The 9970-nt window shown below is 44.4% G+C and overlaps 1 long non-coding RNA gene across 1 annotated transcript in view; it reads left to right on the forward strand.

The window, feature by feature from the left end:
- LOC310838207 overlaps nt 1-6983 on the forward strand; it is a 45339-nt gene extending 38356 nt beyond the window's left edge. Inside the window, exon 5 of the long non-coding RNA XR_014560801.1 lies at nt 6816-6983. This is a non-coding gene — a long non-coding RNA (uncharacterized lncRNA). The remainder of the gene's footprint in view (nt 1-6815) is intronic.
- Nucleotides 6984-9970: the final 2987 nt, after the last annotated feature.

Here is a 9970-nt window from a genome sequence, read left to right on the forward strand (position 1 = left end):
CACTGTGTGAACCACTTCGATATTTTGTTGTACTAAGTGGAACAGTTGGACCTCTGGTTATGTACTTAATTCGTTCCGGAGGTCCGTTCTTAACCTGAAACTGTTCTTAACCTGAAGCACCACTTTAGCTAATGGGGCCTCCTGCTGCTGCCGCGCCACCAGAGCACGATTTCTGTTCTCATCCTGAGGCACGGTACTATTTCTGGGTTAGCGGAGTCTAACGTGAAGCGTATGTAACCAGAAGCGTATGTAACCCAAGGTATCACTGTATATGCCTGTTGTCTTTGTCCATGGAGTTTTCTTGGCAGGGATACTGGAGTGGCTTGCCAGTTCCTGCTCCAAGTGGATCACGTTTGGTCAAAACTCTCCACTGTGACTTGTCTATCAGACCATGGCCCTGCATGGCATAGCTCATAGCTTCTCTGAGTTATTTAAGCTCCTTTGCCACGGCAAGGCAGTGCGCTGGATTACGGAGAAAGCTAGAGAGTTCCAGAAAGACATCTACTTCTCCTTCATTGACTATGAAAATGCCTTTGACTGTGTCGACCACAGCAAACTTTGGCAAGTTCTTAAAGAAATGGGAGTGCCTGATCACCTCATCTGTCTCCTGAGAAATCTCTATTTGGGACAAGAAGCTAAAGTTAGAACTGGATATGGAACAACTGATTGGTTCAAAATTGGGAAAGGAGTATGAGTAGGCTGTATATTGTCTTCTTGCTTATTTAACTTATATGCAGAATTCATAATGTGAAAGGCTGGGCTGGATGAATCCCTAGACGGAATTAAGATTGCCGGAAGAAATATCAACGACCTCAGATATGCAGATGACACAACCTTGATGGCAGAAAGTGAGGAGGAATTAAAGAACCTTTTAATGAGGGTGAAAGAGGAGAGCGCAAAATATGGTTTGAAGCTCAACATCAAAAAAACTAACATCATGGCCACTGGGCCCATCACCTCCTGGCAAAGAGATGGGGAAGAAATGGAGGCAGTGAGAGATTTCACTTTCTTGGGCTCCATGATCACTGCAGATGGTGACAGCAGCCACAAAATTAAAAGACGCCTGCTTTTTGGGACAAAAGTAATGATAAACCTAGACAGCATCTTAAAAAGCAGAGACATCACCTGGCCAAGATAGGCCCGTATAGTTAAAGCTACAGTTTTCCCAGTAGTGATGTATGGAAGTGAGAGCTGGACCATAAAGAAGGCTGATTGCCGAAGAATGGATGCTTTTGAATTATGTTGCTGGAGGAGACTCTTGAGAGTCCCATGGACTGCAAGAAGATCCAACCTATCCATTCTGAAGGAAATCAGCCCTGTGTGCTCACTGGAAGGACAGATCATGAAGCTGAGGCTCCAATACTTTGGCCACCTCATGAGAAGAGAAGACTCCCTGGAAAAAACCCTGATGTTGGGAAAGATGGAGGGCACAGGAGAAGGGGCGATAGAGGACGAGATGGTTGGACAGTGTTCTCGAAGCTACCAGCATGAGTTTGACTAAACTGCGGGAGGCAGTGGAAGACAGGAGTGCCTGGCGTGCTCTGGTCCAGGGGGTCACGAAGAGGCGGACATGACTAAACGAATAAACAACAAGTGGTATATAAGTTATTAAAATGAACGAATGAAATAAACGCTGGGTGCGGTGGAAGTTTGGGGCCCCCTGGATGGTGCTGGACTACAACACCCACCATCCCTGGCTGGGGCTGATGGGAGTTGTAATTCAGTAACATCCAGAGGACCAAAGCTTCAATACACCCTCTGTCTGCATATCCCTGCAGTCCCTGTAAATGATGAAGGGGCTTCTCTAGTCCATCAAAACTTCAGCTCCAAATAAGGGCTCTTACACACTTCTGATGGACCTTTCTTTTCTGGGCATCAGCGTGGAAGGGTTTTCATTTACCCTCCTGTTTTTCCTGGGTAAACCTGGCTGTTTAACAGTGAATCGCAACAAACCCCATTCATTCTGATGCAGTGGTAAATAAGAGACACGGGTGGCACTGAGGGTTAAACCACAGAGCCTAGGACTTGCTGATCAGAAGGTCGGCGGTTTGAATCTCTGTGAGGGGGTGAGCTCCTGTTGCTCGGTCCCTGCTCCTGCCAACCCAGCAATTCGAAAGCACGTCAAAGTGCAAGTATATAAATAGGTACCGCTCTGGAGGAAAGGTAAACGGCATTTCCGTGTGATGCTCTGGTTCGCCAGAAGCGGCTCCCTTGGCCAATAAAGTGAGATGAGTGTCGCAACCCCAGAGTCGGTCACAACTGGACCTAATGGTCAGGGGTCCCTTTACCTTTACCTTAATGGGTTTCCCCAAGAAAAGTGAAACAAAAAACTCCTCTGACCCAAGCATTTAAGCATGAGACAAGTGGAAGACATAGGAGAAGTAGTGTGGGCGAGTCTTGGATCATGTTAGCTTGCAAAGAATGGTTCCTGTTTGGCCACATTCCCACCATCCATCTTAAAACAGTACAATACCACTTTAAACAGTCCTGGTTTTCCCCAAAGAACTCGGGGAGCTGTAGTTTGGTAAAAGTGCGGAGGGCTGTGAAGAGACTCCTACTATTCTCCTCACACAGCTACTGTGATAGGAATTTTATGGTCTTAGATATATGGTAATGTTCATAAGTGTACCAGCGAAGCACATACATAGATCAACACAGGAAGGCCAACCTGGAACCATTTTGATTCCTAAACTGACCAAATGTTTTCTCTGCAAGGTCAAAGTGGGAAACTTCCCCATTGTCTCTTTCCTCACAAATCCTGCCTTAAGGACACATTTAAGATATGACATGGGTGTGAGCCTGTGACCTGGCCCAGGAACTAAGAATTTATCATTACAAAAGACTAGCCAGGCTTTCCAGGCAATCCAATCAAGTAACCTGCCAGACAGGAGATAAACAACAACAGGAGAAAAACAATATTCAAATTTCTGTTTCAGACCTTCTTTTCTGTGATGTAGGTGTGATGTATCTGAGGGGTTGTCTTACATCACCCCTTCTGTGATGTATGTATGATGTTTCTGGGGGTGGTCTTGATCTACAAGGTAGCAATTTCAAAAGTTTTTATAAGGTTATGCACGCCATTTTTCTGGGTCCCTCCTCTCTCCTGCGGGTAAGGGGAGCACCCTGTTGCAACAGATTAATAAAGATCAAGCTTACTAGCTGTTTTGCTTCTCAATATTATCTGGTTGGCCTGTTATTTTCTCCTACCAATAAGGAACCTATGTAAGGACTCTATATGGGCTCTTGGATAAGGGAAAAGGGCATTTTTGGTTTACAACACTACAATGCACAGAGTTCCCTGGAAAGTGGGACTGATTGTTAAACCACGCTGGAAACTGCAGTTCTGTGAAAGGAATTGCGGAAGTCTCCTGTACTTTTATCAGGGAACAGCTCCCAGTATTCTTTGGAGGAAGCCAGGACTGTTTAAAGAGGTACCTTTTAAAGGATGGCATGAATGTGGTCATTTTTTACACCAGCAAAGCACACCTACTCCAAAGCATGGCCCTACTTCTTGGCAGGGACTTTGAGCTCCAGCTCCCCCCAAAGGGCAGCCTAAAACTGCAATTAATCCAGAATGCGGCAGCTAGACTGGTGACTGGGAGTGGCCGCCGGGACCACATAACACTGAGAGATCTGAGAGATCTGCATTGGCTCCCAGTACGTTTCCGAGCACGATTCAAAGTGTTGGTGCTGACCTTTAAAGCCCTAAACGGCCTCGGTCCTGTATATCTGAAGGAGCGTCTCCACACCCATCGTTCAGCCCGGACACTGAGATCCAGCGCTGAGGGCCTTCTGGCGGTTCCCCCATTGCGAGAAGTGAGGCTACAGGGAACCAGACAGAGGGCCTTCTCGGTAGTGGCGTCCGCCCTGTGGAACGCCCTCCCATCAGATGTCAAAGAGATAAAGAATTACCTGACGTTCTGTGAAAGGAATTGCAGAAGTCTCCTGTACTTTTATCAGGGAACAGCTCCCAGTATTCTTTGGAGGAAGCCAGGACTGTTTAAAGAGGTACCTTTTAAAGGATGGCATGAATGTGGTCATTTTTTACACCAGCAAAGCACAACTACTCCAAAGGATGGCCCTATTTCCTGGCAGGGACTTCGAGCTCCAGCTCCCCCCAAAGGGCAGCCTAAAAAAATTAGGAATATTCCTGCTTCAAGGGCACATCTAGTGATGGTAACATTGAGTGCCAAAGCTCCTTTTCTGAAAATGATCGAGCAAGAAGAAAAGGAAACTCAAACTCAATTGGAAAACCCCTTCTCACTACTGATCTCACATTCCCGGATACATTCACCCCCTTTGTGGCTTTTTCCTTTCAGTATAGTGCGTATGAACTAAAGTCTGTTGCCTGCTGCAACAACCCTTTCCTCACCAATTTGCATCCCCACCATCAGGCAACTCACTTGTTCAGCTTCTCTTTTTCTCTGGAGAAATGAAAGAATTCCTTTAGCTCACCCAGGAAGGTAGGTCTACAATTCAGCCCCAAAACACCACTGCAGGGCTGAAATACTAAAAACTAGGATGTCAGCTCCCGAAGCAGAGCAGAAATGGGAAATCTACGATAAGCTTCTCCTACAGGATCCCATGACATTTTCTCTTGAGCTTTACACAGGTGGTGCTGCATTATGACTCGCCTGCTGCATCCCAGACTTATTCTCCCCCAGCTGTGCACATGCTCAGGTAAATAGGGCCAGCTGCTGGTAATTTCAGAAAGTTTTGCAAAGACTGCTGGGAAATGAAGTTCACAAGGAGGAAAACTGAGCCAAGACCAACAACCAGGCAGCTGAGAGTCAAAGATTCCGTCTTTCCCCTCCTGCATTTTGATTTATAGACTTCCTGGTTTGTTTGTTTTTTTAAAGGGACACGGGTGGCGCTGTGGGTTAAACCACAGAGCCTAGGACTTGCTGATCAGAAGGTTGGTGGTTTGAATCCCCGCAACGGGGTGAGCTCCCGTTGTTCGGTCCCTGCTCCTGCCAACCTAGCAGTTCAAAAGCACGTCAAAGTTCAAGTAGATAAATAGGTACCGCTCCGGTGGGAAGGCGTTTCTGTGTGCTGCTCTGGTTCGCCAGAAGCGGCTTAGTCATGCTGGCCACATGAACCAGAAGCTGTACGCCTGCTCCCTTGGCCAATAAAGCAAGATGAGTGCCACATCCCCAGAGTCGGCCACGACTGGACCTAATGGTCAGGGGTCCCTTTACCTTTACCTGTTGTTTTTTAACATTTAAATTTAATTTTTATATATTTTCCACATATGAACTTTTTTTAAAAAAAGAAAAGAAGGAATGGCTTGGGGAAGACAGATTGCATTACAAGCCAGAGGTTCCACAACCATGAGCAATGAGGAAAGCTGTTTATTAAACAAATTATTTCATAATCACAGCAGTATGTTTAAAACTGCAACCTCGACAGGGGGCAAGAGTAATAAAGAAAGAAATAAAAGGGGTATAAAACTACAATATTTATTCGTGAATCCAGCAAACACATTAAAATACTTATAGAAGCAAGTGCCAAGTAAAACATGCATATAAAAAGAAGTAATGCTTATTGGAGTAATACACTGAAGTAGAAGAATGGAGAAACAGAAGCATTTGCAACATTTCTCTGCCTCTCCATTGCTGTCTTGTGCCGATTAAACTGACGTGAAATGAGTGCGCTATCATAAAAGCTGTCCCCACACTTGTGGGCTATTTCGTGGGAATTGTCTTGTGCTGATTAATTGAATATTTAAAAAAGGGTTTTGCTGCAGCCTGAGCAGCTCTGTGATGTCTCCTATTTATGCTTCAGTTGATGTAACCCAAAGGTTCCGCTGCACCCAAATGTTCTGGAACAAATGGAACATACAAAATATTTCTTTTCAGGGCGGGTTACATTTTGTTCAACAAGACTTGGTTCAGAAGCATGGCTGAGGCCAAAATCTGGCTCCTCTCCTCTATGAATTCTCTGGTGTTCCATAAGGGAGGTGCTGCACCTGAAGCTCTCTCCGCATTCTGAGCATTTGTGAGGTCCTTCTTCAATGTGCATCCTGTTATGTTTAATGAGATCAAATGGAGAAGTAAAGTCCTTGTCGCATTTTGAGTGTTTGTATGTTTTCTCCACTTCATGGGTTCTCTGGTGTGTGTTGAGATGTGTGCTATGATCGAAGCTCTGACCACATTTTGAGCATTCTTAAGGCTTCTCTTTTGTGTGGATTCTTTCATGCTTCCTAAGGTTGGATCGGGTAATGTAACTCTTGCCACATTCTGAGCATTTGTATGGCCTCTCCCCTGTGTGGGTTCTCTGGTGTACGTTGAAGTTGCACTTGTGACTGAAGCTCTGCCCGCATTCTGAGCATTGATAAGGCCTCTCTTCGGTGTGGATTCTTTGATGAACTGTAAGGTTGGATCGGGTAATGTAACACTTGCCACATTCTGAGCATTTGTGTGGCCTGTCCCGTTTGTGAGTTCTCTGGTGTACTTTCAAGTTGCACTTGTGACTGAAGCTCTGCCCGCATTCTGAGCATTTATAAGGCTTCTCTTTAGTGTGGGTTACTTGGTGCGTGGCAAGGTTTGATCTATGACTGAAGCTTCTTCCACATTCCTCACATTTATAGGGCTTCTCTCCCGTGTGACTTCTTTCATGCCTCATAAGGGATGAGCTGGTCTTAAAGATTTTCCCACACCACATACACAAATAGGGGGCCTCTCCTGTGTGAACTCTTTGGTGTGCATAAAAGTTTGACTTGTTTTTGAAGCTTTTTCCACATCGGCTACATTGATAGTGTCTGTCTTCCACCTGAGTTCTCTGCATAACATTCTCATTCATCTCTTTGTGCTCAGGCCCCATTGAGAACATCGCACAACGTTCTCCTTCATTCTCAGTTACCTGCATATCACCTGCTGAAATTAAGGGGAGAAAGTCTTGATGGGACCCCAGAGGAGAAGGAAAGCTTCCGTTGGCTCTCCACTAAATGTGTCATTTCATTCATTGAAATTGGCTATCTCCCATAGTGCAAGTTATTTATTTCCCCTATGTCTGTTATAATATGCTGCTGAATGACACCTTGCCCAGCAGATCTTTCCTTTCCTCTAAAGCAGGAGCTTAAGAGATTGAAGGGAATATTAATGGTTTAAGAATGACCGGTAGTTAAGAGCATATGATTAGAGGGGACCGGTTGGTGGAAGGGATTCAGGTCGGAGCGAAACAATACAAACTTAAAGCCTTTGCAGATGACCTAGTTTTGATATTGCAGAAGCCAGAATCTAGTACAAAAAGAGTATTACAACTGATTCAAGACTTTGGTCGGGTGGCGGGATTTAAACTAAACAAACAGAAAACTAAGGTGTTGGGAAAAAACTTGACAGATACAGAGTCAGAACGGTTTCAGAGAGAAACAGAACTAACTGTGGTTAAAAAAGTAAAGTACCTAGGGGTAAATATAACAGCAAAAAACCTGAGTCTATTTAAGGATAACTATGAAAAATGTGGGTCTGAAATTAAGAGAGACTTGGACAGTTGGACAAAACTGAAGCTTTCTTTGTTAGGCCGAATTGCTGCTATTAAGATGAATGTATTGCCAAAGATGTTGTTTTTGTTTCAAACATTACAGATTGTGGACAAAACGGAGTGCTTCCGGAAGTGGCAGAGAGATATCTCTAAATTTGTCTGGCAGGGCAAAAAGCCCAGAATTAAGTTTAAGATATTAACTGATGCGAAAGAAAGAGGGGGCTTCGCCCTGCCAGACTTAAAACTGTACTATGAAGCCGCAGCTTTCTGCTGGCTAAAAGACTGGCTACTTTTGGAAGACACTGACGTACTGGACCTGGAAGGCTTTAACAATGCTTTTGGTTGGCATGCATACTTATGGTATGACAAGGTTAAGATCAATAAGGCCTTTAAGAACCATATTGTCAGGAAAGCAGTATTTAATGTCTGGACAAAATACAAAGACTTATTGGAAAACAAAACTCCGAGGTGGCTTTCACCTCTGGAAGCTAAGGCCCAAAAAAGACCCAATATGGAGGCCAAATGGCCAAAATATTGGGAAATATTAGAAAAAGATGGTGACAATTGGAAATTGCAGAGTTTGGAGAAAATGAAGGATAAAGTGCGAGACTGGTTACATTATGCTCAGATTAAAGAAGTCTTTAAAAACGACAAAAAGTTAGGGTTCCAGGTGGAGAAATCGAAGTTGGAAACAGAACTGTTAGAACCTAAGACTAAGGTACTTTCAAGAATCTATAACTTGCTGTTGAAATGGAACACACAAGACGAAATGGTTAAAGCGGCTATGATAAAGTGGGCACAGGACATTGGGCATAACATTATGTTTGAGGACTGGGAAAGGTTGTGGACCACTGGGCTGAACTTCACTGCATGTAATGCTCTGAAGGAAAATGTAATGAAAATGATATATAGATGGTACATGACCCCAGTTAAACTTGCCAAAATATACCATTCGTCTGATAATAAATGTTGGAAATGTAAAGAAAATGAAGGAACATTCTTTCACCTCTGGTGGACTTGCCCTAAAGTGAAGGCCTTCTGGGAAATGATATATAATGAGTTGAAAAAGGTATTTAAGTATACCTTCACTAAGAAACCAGAGGCCTTCCTTCTGGGTATTGTCGGCCAGAAGGTGCTAAAGAAGGACCGAACATTTTTTATGTATGCAACAACGGCAGCAAGGATACTCATTGCTAAGAACTGGAAAACTCAAGATCTACCCACACTGGAAGAGTGGCAGATGCAGCTGATGGACTACATGGAACTGGCCGAGATGACTGGCAGAATCCGAGACCTGGGGGAAGAGAGGGTTGAAGAAGACTGGAAGAAATTTAAGATTTACTTACAAAAACATTGTAATCTGGTTGAATGATAAGAAGGATGCTAGATCATAAATAACTGCCTACCACTGAATTAGATTTGAACTTGATGATAAGTGAGACTAAGGAAAATATGAATTTTCTGGAGAACTGCTAGATTCTATTTAAATGAGCGGATATAAGGTTGTAAACAAGATGATAATTTGCTTGAAAAATTTTTATAACGATGTAAGTGGGAGCGGGAGACGTGAGGGAGTCCAAAGAAGTGATGAAACTTTGTCATGATATAAGTAATGTTGTTTATTATTTATGCATTGTACTCAAAAAATCTCAATAAATATTTATATATATATAAAAAAAAGAATGACCGGTAGTTTACTGGAATTAAACAACAGTATATGAGGGTGGCACTGTGGGTTAAACCACAGAGCCTAGACCTTGCCGATCAGAAGGTCAGCGGTTCGAATCCCCACGATGTGGTGAGCTCCTGTTGTTCAGTCCCTGCTCCTGCCAACCTACTAGTTCGAAAGCACGCCAAAGTGCAAGTAGATAAATAGGTACCACTCTGGCGGGAAGGTAAACGGCGTTTCCGTGCGCTGCTCTGGTTTGCCAGAAGTGGCTTAGTCAAGCTGGCCCCATGACCTGGAAGCTGTACGCCGGCTCCCTCGGCCAATAAAGCGAGATGAGCGCCGCAACCCCAGAGTCGGTCACGACTGGACCTAATGGTCAGGGGTCCCTTTAACGTTTTTATACTACTGAAGTTTGATGTGTTTGTTGGTTTGTGTGCTCTGGTGGAACAATTAGGATCCACGTCCTTGTCTAACCCAAGACAGGGCTTTATTTTCTTATGGAAGGTAATCAGGTATTCTGAATGCATTGGCACAATTCCAGATTATCTTGCCGTCCTAGATACCGTACATAAGAATGGAAGGTATTTTCACGCTCTGCAGTTCATGTGGTGACCAGTAGGTGGCCATGCCAACCGAAGCATGAGGAACAGGTGGCTGACCCAGGTGAACTGCGGGGGGGTGGGGGGAATATGCAAGGAGGTAAGATACTAAAGGGAGGGGCTTTAGTCAAGTGGGGGGGGGGAGGGCAAAGGGGTAGGGGAGGACGGAACTTGCCTACAATCCTGCCCTCCTCGTTCTCCTTGTTTTCCTTCTGCAGCT

Source organism: Podarcis gaigeae (genome assembly GCF_964106915.1).
Source record: "Podarcis gaigeae genome assembly, chromosome: 2".
NCBI lineage: Eukaryota > Metazoa > Chordata > Lepidosauria > Squamata > Lacertidae > Podarcis > Podarcis gaigeae.